Source organism: Mycteria americana, chromosome 13 (assembly GCF_035582795.1).
Source record: "Mycteria americana isolate JAX WOST 10 ecotype Jacksonville Zoo and Gardens chromosome 13, USCA_MyAme_1.0, whole genome shotgun sequence".
In the NCBI taxonomy this organism is placed as follows: domain Eukaryota; kingdom Metazoa; phylum Chordata; class Aves; order Ciconiiformes; family Ciconiidae; genus Mycteria; species Mycteria americana.
In genome coordinates, this window is record NC_134377.1 from 9,484,049 (window position 1) to 9,504,675 (window position 20,627).

The window sequence follows — 20,627 nt, forward strand, 5'->3', positions numbered from 1 at the left end:
TCGGGGACACCCTCTGTGTCACCCAGCCCTGCCCAACACCCACACTGGGCTGGGGCTGCGGGAAACCTCCTCCCCCAGCAGACAGGGAGCTAAAAAGACAGGGCTGGGAGAGCGTGAGGAGCGCGGCTGTCAGATATGGGGCACGCTGAAATATTAATGGAACTAACATTTCAATTACCTTTTATCTGTACAGGCTCAGGCTGCGGCGAGGGGGCTGGGGTGGCCCCCCCCGCGCGCTGTCACCCAGACATTCATGCTGTGCTGGTTCTTTTTATTGGTTTTCATCACTTTTGACATTGCCAACAATGAACCTTGAAGTAAATTTTCAGTAGTGACTGTGTCAGTGGAAAACCGTCTCCCCGTCATTTTTCTAAATTAGGCAATGATTCGAGTCCTTGGGGCTGGAGTGGGAGGAGAAGTGATGGGGCTGAGGAGGAGGAAAGGGGCGGCCATGGGGAGCCTCTTCCTGACCCCCCCGAGCCCAAGCCCCAGGACCCTGTCCCCGGCGGGACTACAGGGCTGCCACCTCCCCGCCATCACCCCTTGCCGCCCTGCGCAGCTGAAGGGTTGGCAGATGTTTGTGGTGCTGCAAAATCTGCCCTGGGCATCACCCAGATGTGCCCCAGTGCTCAGATGTGCCCCCGTGCCAGATGTACCCCAGTGCCAGATGTGCCCCAGTGCCAGATGTGCTCCAGGAGCGGGGCCGGCAGCCACCCCGGCCCTGGTTCCCACACGGCACCTGCAACCCCCTCCCTGCCGCACCGCCACTAATCAGTCACCCTAATTAAGCTGGCACTGCCTTCCCCGTGCGCCGCGCGTCGATGGGCGCACGGCTGCTCCCCGAGCTGGGGCTGGCTCTCGGCTCTTGGCATTCGCTCGGGTGCCCGGTCCGCTCCGGCTGCGGTGGCTGCTCTGCGATGCTGGAAGGAGGGCTGGCCCCTGGGGACGATGCCGCAGTGGGGGGACACACAGCCTGGCACTGAGTTGGGCCACCAAACACACTGGGGGTGTTTGATCCCGGACCGGAGGCAGCCCCGTCCCCCTCCCAGCATCCATCACCCTGGTCCAGCTCGTGATGCTCCCAGCCCCTCTCTTGGGTGTGCGCTGGTCCCAGCAGCCCCCTGACGCTCGGGGCCAAAGTCCCCCCTCTCCAGCCACGCCAACCTCCATCCCACGCATCGCAGCGACGCTGGGATCAGCCTTCCAGCGTGGCAGAGCTGCTCCAGTTTCCACGCACGGTGCCGGCACGTGGGCACACCTCTGCTGAACCACGGCCCCTCCTCGCTCCAGGGGGAGACTAAGCAGAACTTTAATTTTAATGTTCATTGAGCATGTAAAGGGGAAAAAAAAAATCAATTTAATAACCTCTCTTCACAAACAGTGCCTGGAGGCTGCTCAGCAAACGCAGCTTTGAGAACTTCAGAAAGTCTTTTGTGCTGTTATTTATCGCAAGGGATTAAATGGAGCCGTAAGCAGGAGCAGCACTGCCGTCACCGCAGCTGAGCCGGGTGAGCTCCAGCCCCACGCTGCTGGCACGAGGCACCGGAGCCAAAGCACAGCCGGGGCGGAAGGGCACGCAGGGCTGCGAGGGCAAATATGTATAGCCGGGAAAAAAATCCAGGCTTGGCTTTTTCCAAGGAGATGTTGCTCCTCCAGCACTTGCTCTCTGAGAGCATCTTTGGGGGGACTCTGGGGATGCGGCGGGAGCAGGGAGCTCTGGCAGGAGCCACCAGCTTTGCAGACACCGGGGAAGAATTTATCGTTAAACTCAATGCAATTCGCAGGAGAAATCATTCAGCAAACTCTGTTTGATGCAGGGCAGGAGCTCGGCTGCCACCACCATGATGCTGCGGATGGAGAAGCAGTTTGTTTCCCAAAAAACAGCGGCCAGGTGTTGGGATGCGGCGGTGTGGTGGGTGCCGGGGGTTGTGATGGGTGCTATGGTGATGTGATGGGTGCCGTGGTGCCGTGATGAGTGCTGTGGCGGTGTGGAGGGTGCCGTGGTGTTGTGATGGGTGCGGTGGTAGTGTGATGGGTGCCGTGATGATGTTATGGGTGCTGCGGTGCTGTGATGGGTGCCATGGCAGTGCGATGGGTGCCATGGTGGTGTGGGGGGTGCCGTGGTGGGTGCCGTGGTAGTGTGATGGGTGCTGTGGTGCTGTGATGGGTGCCACAGAGGTGTGATGGGTGCCATGGTGTGTGATGGGTGCCATAGCAAGTTTCCTACCTCCTCGGTGTCAGCTGGGTTTTATCAAAAAAAAAAGGAAAAAAAGAAAAAAAACCACCCAAACCCCCCCAAAACTGCAAAAGAAGACAACGCCCCGTGGAGGAGCAGCCCACCTGTGAGAGGTGCTGCCGGTGGCACGGCCGCGGGCTCCGGCACAGCAGCCACGGGGCACGGTGCAGCCCCGCGCCAGGGCTGGAGCAGGCGGCCGGGGGCTGGGGGACCCTCCCGGGGACAGCCGGGACCCTGCGGGGATGGGGACCCTCCGCTGGTGCGGCTCTGCTGAGGAGCCCCGCGGCAGGGTAAGTGCGGCTGCGGCAGAGCTGGGGCAGCCGGTGGGGAGCAGGTTGGGAGACCGATGCGGCATCGAGCTTCTCTCCCCCGCCCCACCGAGTGCCCGAGCAAAGCAATCAATTCCTCTGGATACGATTTGGGATGATAATGATTTTGCATTTATATAATTCCCCCCTCTCAGTGCTGGCTCTGCTGAGTCGGGTGGAAATGTTGCATCTTATTTCTGACTCCGGTGCTGCCTCCCCTCTCCGCTCATTAACGCCGCTCGCAGCGCGCCCGTCACCGGCACGCTCCTTGCAGCGCGCCTGCCCCAAGTGCATAGTAACAACTGTTTGCCATCAGCTTTTGATTACATTCCTTTTTATCTTTACATTTCAATATCGTTACAAATCCTAGCGTTATTCAAATCACATCAGTTATTCAATTTCTGCCGCTGGGAGGGTGAAGGGAAGGTGTCGTGACGGCTGAGCAGCACCCACCCGGCCCCCTTGGAGGGATTTACAGTTCCCATGGGATCCATTTGAGCCCCATTAACCCGTGCTTTTGGCTTCTGTGAAACCAATAAATTGCTCCAGAACCGCTTTCAAGTTTGTTTCTGGAGACAATTTGCACTGGGAATGATTTGAATAAACTTTCTGTTTATTTGACGGCAATTCTTCCAGCCCGGTGCCTGGCAGCCTTCTTGTTTTGCTGCTCTGACAGCGGGAGCGAGCGATTCCCCGGGGTCCCATCCCTCCCGGGCCAGGATCTGGCCCCAGCACGGGCGATGCTCGGTGTGGGGCCGCCTCCAGAGCTTCCCCATCGCTTCCAGGGGGAAAACCTGGCTCCCACCTCCGTCACCCCAAGGGCCTCGACCCTGCGGTGCCGCCGGCAAAGGAGGCTGCCATGGGTGCAGCCCCCGGCCCCGCCGCGCCGCCCCCTCCCAGCCCCGTTTCTGCCCCGGCAGTTCAGCGCGGGTGACACGCAGATGGATGGTCCCTGTCATCGCCCCCGTCCTGCCCCGGGGAGGTGTCACCGTGATTTATGGCACTATCTGTGGCAGGCCGCCGTGCACGCCCGGGGGCGGGCAGCCACGCTGTGCCGCGGGGGACGCCGCCATCCCGGGGACCCCGCCGGGCACCGCTCGTGCCCGAGGTCAGGTCCAGGGGCACCGGCACCGTCCCCACGGGTGCTGCGGGGACCACGGGTGCTGCCAGCTCTTCCCATGGGGTGCTGGGGCTGAGATCCCACTGGGAGGGGTAAATAAATCACATGGCTTGGGGAGCTAAACAAGAGGGATCAGCCCTCCTCGCCGCTGCGCCACGGAGACCGGGCAGTGGCTTCTCTGGTGGCTGCTACGGGGCTGAGCCCACAGCAGCCGTCCCCCGGGAGAGGGACAGTCCCTGTCCTCCGCGCAGCCCCTCCATCTCACCAGCCTTCTCCTCTGCTCTCAGGGCTGGGATTCCCGACGGGATTGAGAAGGAATGGGTGGGAATGCCCCCGGGAGCCGCCAGCTGCGGCGGTTGCCTGAAGGACCCACAGAGGCTGAAATGTCCCCTTGATGCTTCAGCCTGCAGCCGATCTTTGGGACCTCACCCACCGCTGCTCCACACACCTCCCATTTTATTTTATTTTTGTGGCTGAAGCCAGGGGCAGGTTTTGCCCGAGATCTCCGATATTGGTTCTTTCCCACTGGGAGAACATTTTGTATAAAATTCAAGAGAAACAGCTGCAGCCGGTGCGGCCGGCCGCAGACCCAGGGCTACTTAGAAATTGCCTCGGTTAAATGAAATTGAAATAAAATCAGGGACGTGTTTGACATGCAAAGGTGAGTGGCAGCCCCGCCGGCCCCTTCCTGCCCTGCTCCGTCCCCATCCTGCTGCCCCGCTGAGGGGCGATGCCGGGGTCCCGGGGACCCCGACCCCGCTCCCCGCGCCTGCCAGCTGCCGCCCCTGTGCCGCCGCCTCCCCCACAAAGTGGGGGCCCAGATTTCTTTGCTTTCAGTGATTTTTGCCAGGCACAAGTATGATTAACACATCAAAAGGCTGTTTTGCTTTGCTTAACAATATTATATGCTTAACCGCTTCATTAATTGAATCATGGCAGTGTTTGTTTGTTCGGGTTGGGTTCATTGTAACAAGTCTATTTTATTTTGACTACTTTTGTGTTTTATTAGTATTTTTTAATTCTGGCTCTGCCTTGCAGCACGTCAGCAGGGCTGGGCAGGGAAAGCAGCTGCTGATGGACGTGAAGCGGGTCCAGCTTTTTAGCTGTGAAATCCCAGCTCCCGGGTTTGCTTGGGCACCCATGGATGGGACCGGCCCAGCATGGTGGGGACAAGACTGCTGGTGCAGGCAGAGCCTGCCGGCACGCTGCCCACACCTGCACCGGCCTCGGCATGAGGTGCCCTCCCTCCTGGCCTGCGATCGCCAGGTGAGTGCTCCGGCCTCAGGTGCCCTGGGCATCCCCGAGCATCCCGCTGCCCTCCATGTCCCCGAGCATCCCACTACCCTGGGTGTCCCCGAGCATCCCACTGCCCTTGATGTCCCTGAGCATCCCACTACCCTGGGCATCCCCGAGCATCCCGCTGCCCTCCATGTCCCCGAGCATCCCACTACCCTGGGTGTCCCCGAGCATCCCACTGTCCTTGATGTCCCCGAGCATCCCACTACCCTGGGCATCCCCGAGCATCCCACTGCCCTCCATGTCCCCGAGCATCCCACTACCCTGGGTGTCCCCGAGCATCCCACTGCCCTCGATGTCCCCGAGCATCCCACTACCCTGGGTGTCCCCAAGCATCCCGCTGCCCTCGATATCCCCAAGCATCCCACTACCCTGGGTGTCCCCAAGCATCCTGCTGCCCTCGATGTCCCCGAGCATCCCACTGCCCTGGGTGTCCCCAAGCATCCTGCTGCCCTCGATGTCCCCGAGCATCCCACTACCCTGGGTGTCCCCAAGCATCCCGCTGCCCTGAGTGCCCCCAGTCTGACTGCCCAGAGAGCTGGTGGCACCCCGGGGCAGGGAGACTGAGGGACTCATCTCAGCCCCTGGGCCAGGTGCCAACATCCTTCTTGACTTCACAGGTGGCAGATCCCCTTCCAGGACTGGGAGCAGGGTCAGGTAGGTGGTCACCCACTGGGGATGTGCTGGTTGGGGTCCCTCAGTGGGGCATGGGGGGGCTGTGGGGACCGCAGGGACGGTTGGGAGAGCGCAGGTGCCCTGTAACCCATTTGCTTCCCAGGTTTCCAGCCCCTCTCCAGCCCTTCCATTGCAGGGTGGAAACCAAGAAACTTGACCAGATTAGGAAAGTGGCCCCAGGGGTCCTCCCCGAAGCCTCTGAGACCCCCCCCTTTGAGTCCCCCCGGCTTGCTCTCCCAAGGCTCCCCTTTGCAGGGCGGCATTCCCGCCCTGAGCTGCATGAAATCAGATTAAGGGCAGCAGACAAAGCCCCGTGCAGGAATAAACACGTCGGGAGCAGATCGGGGCTGCCGGGAAGCGGGCAGAGCCCCGGGAGCAGGGTGGCCGCAGCAGGAGTGGAGGTGGCTCAGCCCCGTGTCCCCCTGCGGGGTCCTCGTCCTGCATCGAGCAGCACGGGGACACAGGGATAAACGCACAGAAGATGAAGACAGCATCTTTCTGAGTGGCTAAGCCATTTCTGGAGGGTTTCTGGGCCCTCCTGCCAGCAGGAGAAGATGAAGCAATATTGCAAGCGTGATGGAGATAGGGGCACATCCCTCTGTGTAGGCATCTCCCGGCCGAGCCCTGGGGAGGGCAGCTGGGGACGCAGCATGGGGACAGCGGCCATGGGGCAGGACCCAGCGAGCGGGATCACGTCCTCATGTGCCGTAGCAAAGCGCTGTGGGCTCGGCCGAGGAGCTACCGACTGGATGCTTTATCGTTCTCATTGCAACCGGTGCCGTTATGACCCCGCTCTGGTTTTCCTCCCGGGCTGGGGACAGGCTGGGACCTGGCCCTTTCCTTTCCAGCCGGGCTGTGGCTGGGGACAGGCTGGGACGAGGCGCCCGGCCGGGCTGGGTGATGCTGGGAAGAGGAGGGAGCCCCAGCCCCGGGAGGAGATGGGATCGCGGGAGAATCCAGGCAGCAAATAATCTGGTGATGAAAAGAGCTGCTGATGCCTCATTAGCAACTTTGAAAAGCATCCGGTGTAAAAAACGCTCTGCCCTTGTATTTGGTGTTTTCTGCTCATTCCTCCTCTTGTCCTTGTTTAATAATGACATTTGCATGTAAATTGGCTCCTGGCTCCTTCCGAGCAGCAGCTCCTGTCTGTCCCCACCTGAAGGTCCCCCAGTCTGCACCCACCGCCCTGGAGTGCCTGGGTGCCCATGGCATGGCACGGCACGGCACGGCACGGCACGGCACGGCATGGCATGGTCCAGCATGGTGCATCGAGCTGGGGCCCGTATCCCCCCCTTTGCTCTGCAGTGACCTGCTTGAGCCACAGACGTCTGCAGGGCTGGGACACGGGGCAGGGACATGGGAGAGGGACACAGGACAGGGACACAGAGCTGAGATATAGGGCAGGGACACAGGGCAGGACAGGGAGCTGGACACGAAGCGGGGACACGGGACAGGGACATGGAGCAGGGACAGGGAGCGGGGACACGGGGCACGCTGGGGAAGCCAGGGGAGCTGCCAGCCCCGCGGTGCCCAGGATCCGGTGTGCCGCTGATGTGTGTCGCGTGTCGCTCTGCAACGCTACCCTGTCAGAGTGCGAGCGGCTCTGCGACGCCAGCTCACTGTTTATCGTACAAAGGCATTTACAATTATTTGAACAAGTTCCCCGCTCCACGCCTGCGCTCCCCCGGGACTTCATTTTCAAAAACAAATGCATTTGCTGAATGCATATGGAAAAGTACCTCTCAGTCGGGCAATCCGTCTGGCTGTTTGATGTCTCGTTCCCACAGCATGTCATTTTAAAAGGTAACATTTTGTTAATGGAAAACATTTCATGGCTGTTCCATCTCCTCTTTCCCAGCCTCAGTGGATGCGGGACGGGACAGGGGACCGGCCGTGTGCCACCAGGGCTGCCCATGTGCCACCGCCGCTGTCCTCGCACGTGCCGGGTGCTCTCGCTGCAACATCAGGCTGTCCTGGCCCCGTGCACCCACGCACGCTGGCTTTGCCGGGCGGTGAGGCAGATATTTGGGGGGGCCAGGGCAGCCGGTGGCACCACTGTCCCCGCAGACGGTGGGACCCCTGCTCAGGGAACGCTGTCCCTCCCCTCGCCCTACCTGGAAGCAAATCAGTGGGGTCTGGTAAGTGGAGTTGGTTTTTTTTAACATGTAACAGTGAACGGGAGCATGAATTTCTGACGAGGAGCAGCAGTGCAGGGAGGGGGAGGAGGAGGAAGAGGAGGAGGGGGAAGCACAGCCCTGACTGCGGGTGCTGCGGGGAGCCATGCCTGTCCCCCCAGTTGTGGTGTCCCCTCCCAGGGGACAGGGGTGCCACCTGCACCCTCCCACCGGGGCAGTAGGAGCCCCCGGGGTACAGCCAGGGCACCCCGGGCGGGAGGCTGCTCCTCTGGGGGTCTCGCAGAACTGGGGGGTCCCGCACAGTTTGGCCACCCCCAAGGCATGGCCGGACCCCATCTGCACCCCAACCCAGCCTTGGGGACCCCACTCCCCCTGGGGCAATGCACCAGGCTGCTGAGAAGGCAAAGCCAAGCCCGCGAGGAGACAGAGAGCCACCGACCCTGTGACAGTGGTGACAATAGGCCCTGGAGATATTTAAACATCTCCAAACTTGCAGGAGGAGGAGGGGGTATTTTTAGCTGGGCACAGCGTGCCTCTGCCACTGCCGCCTGCCAGCCCCTCGGCGAGGACGGGAGCTGGCACCAGGCATGGAGCGGCCAGCCGCAGGGATGGACAGGGGCCGGTGCTGCCGTGGCTCGGAAGATGCTGATTTTAAAAACACAGCATGTAGCAGAGGGTGACGCTCTCCTGGCACAATGAATTCCCCCAGCCCCTGCTAACCAGGAGCGATTGCTTAATTGGCACATTTCTACTTGGCTGGGGTCTCTGCCAAAGAGGTAGCCTCGCTGCTCCTGGCAACCACAACCCAAATCCTCCCCTGCCCTCGGCCGGCAGAGCAGCCCGGGACCGGGGACAGAGCAGGGACACGCAGGGACGGGCAGGGCACTTGGGAGGGCTGGGGCCACCCACACCGCCTGGCCTTGGTCACGTCACTTAGCCTCGGAAGGGTCCCCATGCCAGTGTCACCACCCCTTGCCCTCCCTGTCCCCCAAATCCGCCCAACCTCACAGATCGATTGATGCCAGGGAGCCGGTGGCAGGGCTTGGCGTGCCGGCGGCCGGCGGGATGGTTGGGCTGCAGATGCCGCGCACGGGGGTGATGCTGGCGCGAGCCCCCGTTTGTGTCGTTCCCAACCTGCCACCGCGAATCAAAGGAGCTGCCACGCACGCTGCAGCCCTTTCTTCTCATATCACTCACACCACTTCCATGCTACATTGTGACAATGGGGTATAATTAAGGTGTCAGCATATCATTTAGCCTTTTCAATATAAAACCAGGAGACAGGCTGGGAAATCTGTAGTCTTCTTTAATGAGGAATGCAGGGGAAAAAATAGAGAGGAGGAGAAGAGGAGATAGCGCCTCGGCAAGGGCGAGACAAAAGGCCCCTCCGCGGCGTGGGGCTTTGGAGGATGTGTCACCGCCGGGCGCTGCCACGGCCCCGATCCACGGGGCGCTGGGCTTGCACGCTGCCACGGGCACCTTTGCTCTGACGGGGCCACCCAGTCCCGCAGCCGGAGGGCAGGAGGGGAGAGGGGACCCCGCCGGGGCCAGGCACCCCCAGGGCTCTGGGAGGATCCCCGGAGAAGGGGGGGGGGGCAGCAGCACACAGGGCACCGGTGGCTCCTGGCAGCTCCCACCTGGAATTTGTGCTCGAACACTGCTCCTGGCCCGCGGGGGTCTTGCAGAGATGTGCGGGACATACAACGAGCTCATGGCGTGAACGAGTGCAACCAGCTGCGCAACAAGGGACGGAGCCACGCGTGCCACGAGCTCACACCGGTGCCAGCGCAGCACCACGAACGCAGACGCAGCACCGGTTTGATGGGTGCTGGCTGCACCGCGTTGCCAACAGTTTGCACAACAGCCATCCCGGCCCCGTTAATATTTTTCCCAAACCCCAGCAGCCGATTCCTAGCAGTCATTACACGGGGTGAGCCCAGCTGCATCGCTGTGCCACAAGCGGGCTGTCCTGGCTCCCCCAGGCTGTCCCATGGGCACCGCACCGGGGGCTGGTTGCAATTCAGAGGGCAGCGAGGAGTTCAATGCCATCAATAATCCCTGGATGGCTATAGAAAGCGCTTTCCCGAAGAATAAATTCTTGCTGCATCAAAAGGAAGCTACAAATCAATGCGCGCGTCTCCCATTCCTAACGATGGGAACTTGTCTCGCTACAGTGGGAAGCATTAGCCGGGCGCGGGGGGGATGTGGGGCCAGGGCTGTGCCCCTGCGCTCGCCCCACGGCTGTGAGCATCAGCCCCCTCCAGAAGCTCGGGAGCAAAATTAATGATGGGATGAAACGAGAGCGGGATGAGCCGCCCCGGCCAGCGCGGTGGCTACACTCAGCCCCGCTGCGGTGCCAGCCCTCGGAGCCACGTGCTGGAGGACACAGCCGCAAACTCCTCATCCCGCTGCCAGCCAGAGCTGGGGGTAGTTAGGGGATTTTTATTTTGATTTTTATTTATTTTTCTTGTATAATGATCCCCGTCAACTTTTCTATACGGTGCATCCGTGCGCAGCCGGCCAGGGTGGCTGGGCCCCCTCCGGCGCCTGGCCACGGTTCAAAGCAGGGCCGTGTCCCCGTGGTGCTGCCGCCGCCGCGGTGGCCCCCGCGCAGCCTCCCGCCTCCGTCCCGGCCTTTGTCTGCACCGGCTCCGGCTTTCAGGGCAGTTTCGGCGAGATGGATGTGCGGCCCCGCCGAGGCAGACATGTTCCAGGCGAGATCCCGGGAAGAGGTTTCCTTAGCAACAATAATGAAGTGTGAGCGAGAGAAAAGCTCTCTCGGCTCCGCTCCCTCCTCCGGGACTGCTGAGCGGGTTTGGGCACCTCCGATAGCAGAAGTGCATTACAAGTACCCGGGCTGAGTGCCGGCACGGGAGCAGAGCCGCCACTGCGGGCCCCGGCAGCGGGATCGGCCCTGGCGGCATCTGGGCTTTGCTCCCCGGTGCGTGCTGGTGCCGCGTGCGCCGGGCAGCCAAACCACGCGCAAGAGCGGTGGCCCTGGCACCACCCGAGCATCCCTCCGGCCACGGAGCAGCTCTCGCCTCCCAAATCTCCGAGCTGCCTCTGCTCAGGAGGATGGAGATGTGCCGTGCACGGGGCCGGGGAGGAGCCGCGTGCCACGAAAGCAGCTTGTCTAGCCCAGCTCCGGCAGGAAACGCCAAAATGTGACGGGTGACCCTGTCCCCTGGCAATGCACGGCGGCACAACCCGCCCGGCAGCTCCCGGCGGGATGCTCGGGGAAGGGGCACGTGCTGGAGCACCCCTCCAGCCTCAGAGGCTCCACGCAGCCCCCGCCGCCGGTCACCAGCATGGGACAAGCGGCCGCGATGGCGGGTGCCGGGGCGGTTCCCAGCGAGGATGGCGGCGGGCGCGCGGCAGGCAGGGGCGGCGGGACGGGCGCTCCCCTCCGCGGCCCTGGCATTGCCCGCCGGCAGCACACCATGCCGCCTGTAATTGCTAATCTGAGTTTTTAATTATCTCGTTTGAATGGTATTTCTCCCCTTTCACCTCTCCCTTAATGCAATCACAGGTGAGCCGCCCTCCGACAGGGTGAATCCGCCGTGGCAGGGGCGTGGGTGTGCCGAGGGGCCCCGGCTTCATGCAAATCCCCTCCATCAGGCTGGGGAGGTTTAATGGGGCTCAGCCAGCGGCTGCTGCGCCCCAATATTTAGTCTTGCAGGGAAGTCAATCAGCGCCTCGTTAGCACCACGCTCCCTTCATCCCCCACCCCTCCTTGCAGCACCCTGTGGCTTTTGGGGGAAAAACCAACCCATTTGGGTCCTTGTTCAGCTTGGCATCGCCAGGACAGTCTCCATCCTCTGGGAAACCTCTGCTGGAGCGAGGGACAGGGGGTGGCTCTGCCGGGACAGCCCCTGCCCCGTGCCCTGGGTCCGGTGGGACCCCCCGGATCCCCCTGGGAGCCTTCCCCCACCCCGGCTGCGGCAGTTTTCCAGCCTCACCGCGGAGCGGTGGCGATGCCCCTTCCTCCCCGGCCCCGCCGGCTTGCTGGGCGATGGCACTGTGCCTCGAATCACAATTACAGTAAATAAATCCTATTAGAAGGACTTTTACTACCGCATGCGCCTCATTACAATATGCCCAAACCCCCGGCTCCTGGGATCGCCATTGTAATGAGGCCGGGATGGATGGATGCGGGAAAATTAATGCTTATACAAGTTAATTTGTTTTTATTAGCACGCGTCAGCTGGCAGAGGGGATGGCGGGGGGGGCGGGTGCCACCCCACCGGAGCGGTGCAGGGCCGGGGACCCCCCCCCCACGGCCATCCCCGTGAGAGCAGCATCCGGGCAGCGAGCCGGACCGCTGCGTGCCATCGTCCCCCCAGCCACTGCCCTTGGCCTTGGGGCACCCCTGGCCCACGCCGGGGCGGGACGGGCATCCTCCCGGCAGATGGTGGCGAGGAACCAGCACGCCGGATGAGGTCACGTCTCATTAAAAAAGGCTAATTAGGAGGAAATCATCAAAAAGAGGGGATGGAGTCGTGCTAAATAATCCACGCCGGTGCTAGCCAGTAATTAACTCGTTAGGGCTGTGACGGCTCCAGCACCCGGTGTGGCACCAGGGGGACACCAGGAGCATCCCTGTCCCCGTCCCCTGCCCCGTGGCCACCGAGCGTCCCCTCGCCCAGCCCCGTGGCACAAATATTGACAGCCGTACCTGTGGGGACAGCTGGGCCTTCCTCTGGCTTGGAAAATATAGATCGCACCGTTAATAATACATACATTTATTAAAATTAAACCACCAGCAGATATTACATCCAGCAGCACTAAATTATGGATAGACCTCATCCCCAACCTTTGTTTTTAATTAAAAAGCCCCTTTCAGTAATTCCATTAAAGCAGCAGCTTATGTTTTCTTTCTCTTCCCCTCTTTCAAGCGCGCGATCCGGCAGCATTTGGGTTGCGCTGATGACACGTCTTTGAAGTTTCATGAATTGCTGATGTAATTGAATAAAAATAAAATTAAGGGGAGAGAGAGAGAGACTTTTCTCTAAACCCAAATCCTAATGAAATCACCTTACCGCGCCGAGCAGAGTGACAGCGAGACGCTGGATTTGTGCATATTCCTGTAATCCTAAACCCATTAGCCAGGAGGCTCCGTGCAAACCACATGTTGCGGATTATGGCCGGAAAAAAGGCTCCGACAAAAACCTGAACCTCCCTTAATTCCTGCGGGGAGGTGCAAAGGCGTGGGACCCCCCGACGGCGGGAGGTGCGCTGAGCGCGCCGGGGCTCAGAGCCCTTGACCTCCCACCTCGCCCCGCTAACGAGCCCCTCGCAAACACTTCATTAGCACTTTTCTCGGGAATCCGGCAGCCCGCAATTAAGGTGGAGGGCTTTCCAATTATTTTGCCGCGCGCCGTTATTAATGGAAATATTAATTTTGCATAAGTGCCTCTTTCCACCCCTAAAAAAAAGAAGATTATTTTAAAAGCAGCCGGAAGGCAGCAGCGGGGCTGCAGGGGGTGGCCGCACGGGGACTGCGATGGTGCTCCCGGCTCCACCAGCACCCGCTGCCCTCCGGCCCAGCACCCTCCGGCAGCGCCGGGCTGCCTTCTCTCACTTGCTTATGGAAGGCCGACGGAGCCGGGGGCCGGCTGTGCTCCGAGGATGCTCCTGCTGACGGGGAACGTGTCAGGAGGGTTCGGCTCGGTTCCCCCATCAGGTGTAATTGCAGCCTCCACCTTGCGAGGCGACGGCCCAGCGCCTTCCCAGCCTCCTGCTCTTTAATTGTAATCACCCTTAATGTATCGTCCCAGCCGCCGTTAACCAAATGATAATTGCAACATTGATCTCGCAAAAATCACCGCAGGAAACCCAGGCGGCTGCAGCCCAGCGCCGAGGTGAAGGGCAGTTCAGCCCCGCGCCGGCAGCCGGGGCCGGCAGATCAGCAATGCCACGAGGACCCCGGCCGTGCCCCTGGGCAGGGATGCCCGGCTGGAGGCCGTGCTCGGGCAGGAGCCGGTGCTCCGGCAGCCACCGGCAGCTCCAGCCGGCACAGTACGGAGCCTGGGTACCGCAGCACATCCCGCGTGTCCCCACGCTGGGAAGGGGACCACGCTCGCCGGGACTGGGAGGACAAACTTGCCTTTCCTCTCTTCTCTCTCTCCTAATTTCTTTCTTCCCAATTTAAACTCCTCTCCAGGATAATGCAATAAAGACATGAAGCACCTAATTTTCATTGGGGGACAACAGACGCAATGGTATATTTACCCAGTCATACCATTATGAGATCCTACAATTAAGGCTTCAATCAGATAAATGCAATTACATAATACGATCTTATACGATATAATTAAAAACATCTGCAATCAAACTGAAGCCGATGGTACAGTAATCCTTAATCAGAAATTACCCACCAGCAGCTCCAGTGGAGAGGCTCCATCCTGGAATCCGGCGGGACGCGGTGGCATCGTCGCGGTCCCCCTCGGGCAGAGAGACCACGGGAGGATGACAGGTAGCCATGGGTGGCCACGGGTGACCGCGGGTGACCATGGGGAGCCAACCAGAGCCTCTGGGCCAGCCCATCTTATCCCAGCCTCGCCGTGCCCCAAAAGCCGTGCCCAGCTCCCATTTAATCCCATGAGCCCAGAGCCACAAGGGCTCGATGTTCCCTGCTCCCCAGCTCAGACCCGGACCGAAATCCCACCGGTGCTGGCATGGGGACACCGGGATGCTGGACCAGCAGGCAGCGTGGCACAGAGAGGTGCAGGCTGCGTGGCAGACGGGGGGGTTCATCTGTGGGTCACCCCAGCCCTGCCGGGGTCTCAGGCTGGCAGCCCCACACCTGCAAAGCGACTGGGGATGCTCCCGGGGCTGCGCACGTGGGAATGGGCTGGGCATCGTCGGCCCGTTTTGGTTGCACCGGCCGTGCCCGCACCAGCATGCCGGTGTCGGTGCCGGGACGGGCTGAGCTGTGCTGGGAGCGGTGCGGTGCGGGCAGCAGGGCTGCGTGCCCGGCCCTGGCTGTGTCCCTGCGTGCCGCCGGCTGGCACCAAATGAAGACAAATGGGCTGGGTGACACATTAGCATCCATTAACGACAGCGTCACGCCGGGGAGCGCTGGAGAGACACGCCGGCGCTGGCAGGAGCAGTGGTGGCTCCCGGGCCGGTGCGCAGAGCACCACAGCCCTGGTCCCGGCACCCCCTTTGTGGGGCCCAGGGGTGCCGGGGGGCTCAGCAGGGCCAGCGCAGCCTTGGGGCTCCCGGCACCAACACATTGGCTCTGCCCGCAGCCAGAGCCCTCCCCAGGGCCCTTGGCAAGGGCAGCGGGAGCTGGATGGGGTCCAGCCCCACGTGGGCTCCCCATCCCCTCCGCTCACACCTCAGCATCAGCACCCCACTAAGTTTTGCTTCTGGAGGCTGAAGCCAGTGTCGGCTCCTCATTATTTTGGGGCACAGCACACCTCTCCCTGCCCAGCGAGCTGCGGAAATCCCATGTTTTGCCAGCAGATGTGCACACCATGAGGGGAGGAGGCGATGAACAGAGCTGACCTCGGGAGGAGAGAGCAAGCCAGGGTTTTAAAAAGCCCACAAAGCAAGCGTTGCTCTTTTGGCCTTTGCCTTGGAGCGTCCCCCATGTGGGAGGATGCCCATGGCCCCGTCCGAGCAGCCGTGCTGCCTCCCCTCCACCCCCCCGGCAGCACCGGTCTCAGCCCCGTGCCAGCAGCATCGCGCCCAAACCAGGCTGCCACCGAGCAAAGCCGAGCCCCCGGTGGGTCCGGGGCAGCCGGGGTCTGCACGGCCCCACGGCCCCGGCAGCACAGCCCTGCCATCAGTCCCCCCCATCACTCTGAGCCCCTCGTCCTCCAGGCCTGGCTGGATGTTAGTCCTGCTAGCTTAAAAAAAGAAAAGAGATACGGAGAAAGAGCCTCATAGCTGTTCCTGCCTAACCCCAGCATTAGGGACAGGGCACTTCACGTCTCCTCTGAGCACTTGCCAAGCTGCCACCCGGCTCTGCTCCCATGGCACCGGGTGTAGGAGCTCCCCACTACCCACCTCCTCTCGCCCCAGGACCCCGCAGCACCCACTCAGCACCCACTGGGTGCTGCGGCCACTCACCCGCTGCCACAGCCCCGGCTCCTGCCCTCCGCACCCCGCATCTCATGGGGACATTTTCCGGGGGTGCAGATGTGACCCCCCCTGTGTGTTCCGACCCATTTCTCAGGTGGCTCAGGCACCCCCAGAACAACGTGCGGTGCTTCCCAGCTTGCCGGCACCGGCCACTGGCAGCCGATATTCAGCTGATGCGATGCCTGTGCCGCAGCTGTCCGGGGGGGCCAGGGGGAGCCCCAGGGCGAGGCGGGAGCACCGACCCTGCCAACCTTTTCCACCCCCTGACCTTTCCCAAGCCCCTCTCGGAAATGCCACGGAGCTCCTCGCCCGGACGGATTAAATGTCAGGGAAGGTGCATTGAATATTTCCAGCCGCTGCAGCGGGTGCTTGCAGGTGGGTTTCCCCAGCGCCGCAGGCATCTGCAGTGGGTGCATGGGCTACGGTCCAGCCGGTCCCCATCCCCATCCCTGTCTGCATCCTCATCCCCCTGCCACTCCGGCGCAGGGCTGAGCCGGCCGTGCTGCCGGGACGATCCGCGCTCGGCTGGCTGCGAGCGTTTAAGCAGAATTGAGTGTGTGTTCAGGCACTTTCAAACACAAGTAATCTTCATCTGGGAGACGGAAAGTGAAATATGTTATTGCCGACCGCAGTAAATTACCCGTGCCAGCCCTCGCGTATAAAACATCACAGTTGCCGGCCAGCGCACTCACTCACCCGCGTTGTGCTGCCTGCCGCCCCCCATAAATTACAAAATAAATGGCTGATGGTCAGCCCTGATGTGGTGCTGGGGCTTGCATGGCCACCCTGGCACCGGCACCCATGCCGGCACCGGCTCCGGCACCACGGGGGCAGGTCCCGCTGGGCCAGGCAGGGCCAGGCAGGACCCCAGCGCTGGGGCGTGGATCGCCCGTGGAAAGCACCGGGTCCTGCCGGCAAAGCCAGCGGGAGCTGGGGCCACAAACCTGCGGTGCCGGCACCAAGCGGCAGCACAGCATCCCGGCTGGTTCACCTCCTGCTCCCCGGGAACAGCCTCCCAAGCTGGGTCCCGCACTGGGGCGTCCTCGGCATCACGGTGACGGTGCGTGGTGATGGTGCTTCGTCAAGGCTAACGTGCTGCAGCGGCGGAGGTGGCGGAAGCGCCCGAGGAAGGGAGGAGGAGAGCACGCAGCTCCCGCTCATGGTTTTTTTTCCGGGAAAGGCCTTTGGAAAGCCAAAGCCAAACCCATAAAATAAATAAAATAAAATAAATTCCTGCAACTTTAACAATCATTGTGTTGGATTTGGGAGATGTTATTCCTCGTGACAGACAAGGGCAATTATCTGCTATCCGCCAGCAGTTTTAGCCTAATTTCATTACTACTGTGCAATTCTTCCCGAGCCGCTAGTCTATCACTGTCTCACAGAAAGGATTAGCCGGCACTTTCTTCATCTTCAAATGAATTTTAGCTGTCATGCCCTTGATGAATAGAAGAGGGAGGACTGCTAACCCACGCGAGCGAGCGTGGCAGCCCGGCTGCGCCACAAGTGCCCGCGCCGGCACCGGCACCAGTGCTCGCCAACAAGCATCGCCCGTGCCGGGCACGCCAGAGCTGCCGGGACCCGGCAGATGGGGATGGTGCCTGCTGCTGCCGGCACGCCGTGGTGAGCAGGGCTTTCCTCCGCACTCGCCTGCTGTGTGCAGGAGGAATCGGCCACAGGCTGTTCTTCGGAGACCACATTTGGGAAGCGGGCAGGACTCTAAGCTGGTGCCCAGGCGCAGCCTTTCTCCCGGCATCCAGGAGGATTAAAATGACAGCATCTGTAATACAAGGAAATAATGAACACGCCATCTTTCTCCCTCTCCAGAAGATGCTTATCTGTCAGTCTGGGCCACTGAGGAATAGAGAAAAGCAATTTAAACTTCAGAGCTGAAACCGCAGAGGATGCCGCGGGGAGAGATGTCCAGGCGACGGCATCCCGCAGGGATCTGCCACGGCCCTGGAGCCGACGGGCGAATTGATGCTTCGCTCTCCTGGCCAAGCTGGAAAAATGTGTACGGAGCCCGGCTCAGCGGCCCCGCACCCACGCTCACGTGGCAGGGGGACACCTGCACCGGGGACACCGGGGGCTCTCGTCCCCACCAGAGCCTCCTCCCCAGATAACGGGGGAGATGGCTGAGCTCGTCAGCGTGGCGAGCCCGGATGCGCTCCGGGATGCCCGGGGCAGGACAGCGGGAGCAGGTCCCCAGGGCCACCCCGGGATGCGGGACGTCACTGTCACCTTGCGTAAATGAGAAGCTCTGGAGCCAATTGCCGACACTGGGGGCTGGCGGCAGCCCAGGGGCTCCGTTATTTTTGTAAATGTTAATTCCCAACCGGCGCATCGTCCCGGTGGAATATTTTAGCACCTTTAATGCAATTTCCTACTCTCTCTGAAATATCATTTTAATACAACCCAGCCGCACCGTATACCTGCTCCCTAATAAACCTCTGCGACTTTAATGAACTAAATAGCAAATTACTTTTTTATTCAAGAATGAAATTTCATCATATTCATAATTCATATTTTATTTCAGACATCTGCTGCTGATTACATTACATTTAACTAAAATTAGATGATGCTCAGAATGTAATTAAGCCCCTGCCAAATTCTCTGGCCCACCAATACCAGCCTCGCTCAGCGGGGGCCGCTTGGAACCTAATATGTAATTAGGAGCTATTTTCTAGCTGTTTTTAAAGTCTGAAAATTAGCTGCCTTTATTAATCACACAGACAAATATAAAGCAGAGCCAACGCTTGCTGAAATTTCTAAAAAGGATTTTTTTTTAATTATACACCACATAGCGCTGAGACTCATTTTGAATGTTGATTTGTTGTGCACTGACATTTTGACAACTAGTTCTCAATTTGTCTGTCGTAGTTAGGCAACAACAAAGCAGACGGTAATACTTAACTTTCAAAACCTTCAGCGTGCCGGGAGGGGAGAGGGAAGGGAGAGACGGGGGGGACGGGCTCCCTGCGGGTGCTCGCCTCGCCGGGGTGCAGCTGGGCACCCCACACGCTCGGTGCTGAGCCCCGGCCAGACCCTGGGAAGGAGGGAGCCCCGAAATCCCTGGCACCGGGGCGGCAGAGGGCACGGGGAACCCTGCAGCGGCAGATGCAAGATCTGCAAACCGCCCTTGAAGTGGCACCTGGGGGGTCCCGGCTCACCCAGGAGCCCCTGGTTCTCCTGGGGACACGGGGCAGCACCCAGCTGGGGCAGCCCCAGCCTCAGGGGGGACCCCCAGATGCCCCAAGCCCTTCGGGCTCCCTGCACAGAGCTGAGCACGCAACACACAGCACTGAGCCCTGCCAGCCATGCAGGGGGTTCCCAGGAGGGACCCCGGGAGAGGCCGGGAGCCCTGGGGGTCCCGAGCACCCCCCAGCCCCCCCCGTGGCTGCGCGCTGACATTTCCTCTCTCTCTCACTGACCCTTTTTCTGTTCTCTCTGTTATCTCAAATAATGTCACTGCCTCTTCAGCATCTATTCACCGGAGCAGAAAGAAGCCACTGCTGACACGGATTTGAAAAAAAATAATACCATCTGTGCCTGGCAGGGGAGAGGCAGCACCCAGCCGGACCCCCAGGCAGCGAGCGGCGCGGTCGCAGGTCAGGGGGGAGACCCGTGGGGTGGTGGACGGGAGCCCTCCCGGGGTGGTGAGAGACCCCAGCACTGCCCGCTCGCTGCGGACACCGCGGTGGCCATGCTGCCCCACGCACTGGCTGCATCCACAGGCAGTGAAGGAAAATAAAGATTTTGAAAGGTTTGTGTTTTTTTTTTTACAAAGTGTTTTCCTTTTTGCTGGCAAGAAACGCTGGTGTCCCACAGCTATCGCCGGGTCCCACAGCAGAGGAAAGCCCCCCCGTCTCTCCCGGTGCTGCTGGCCAGGCTGACCACAGCCCCACGCTCGCCCAGGCCAGCCTGGCTGGCCAGCACGCGCCCCGATGCCTCGGTGCCTCTTTTTTTTTTTTTTTTTTTTAAAAAGGATGGAGCACAGCTTCCCCTCCCCATTCCCGCGCTGGCTATTAGAGGCAAACCCAGGATCGTTAGTCTTTCTGCAAAGCTCATAATGTGAAAAATGAATCTCAAGAAAAATTAGCCAAATTACCAGGCTAATCCTTCAGCAGCAATCACTGCTCCGCTGCACATCCGTAAAACGAGACCGGAGAGAGCAGACGGGGCAGCGCAGACGGGAAAGCACTTGTGTGTTTGTGGCGCGGCCGGGGAAGAGGAGGGGATGAGTCCGTGGGGAGAACACGCTCACTGGGCTTAATTTGCGCTTCAATTTTGCTCCCAAAGCAGCAAACTGCAGGGAGAGACAGGGCTGTGCCTCCTTCTGCACCCACCGTGCCCTCACAGGGCATGGACAGTCCTGGGGGAGCAGCCGCTCCTGCTGCCCACGGCTGCCCAAGGTGCAGGGAGGGGGTCCCCTGCATCCCCCCGCATCCACGCTGCAAAGCAGGCGTGAGAAGCTCAAGGAACTGCAGGAAGTGCAATCAAAAAGGCGATCCCCACGCAAAAGTTGGGGTCGGATACATGCCAAATGCCCCCGCCTGTTATCAGGGTGTTTGTAGCGAGGCTGCTGCAGAGGCTCCGACGGAGCCAGGGAGGGAGAATACAGAAAGGAGGGAGCGGGCGCTCCTGTGCTCGCAGATGGATGTGAAATCCGTGCTTATTCCTAACAAATTGGGACTGGCTCCAGCTGCTGACTTCGGCAGTTCTGGTCCCTGCGGCACAGGGAAGGCAGAGCCGGGCTCTGGCAAAGC

At 60.8% G+C, this 20,627-nt stretch overlaps 1 protein-coding gene across 1 annotated transcript in view; it reads left to right on the forward strand.

The window, feature by feature from the left end:
* Nucleotides 1-1,908: 1,908 nt before the first annotated feature.
* The window catches only part of SVOP (SV2 related protein), a 243,850-nt gene continuing 225,131 nt past the window's right edge, over nucleotides 1,909-20,627 (forward strand). Inside the window, exon 1 of the mRNA XM_075515768.1 lies at nucleotides 1,909-1,912. The gene's annotated coding sequence lies outside the window, so the exon portion shown is untranslated. The remainder of the gene's footprint in view (nucleotides 1,913-20,627) is intronic.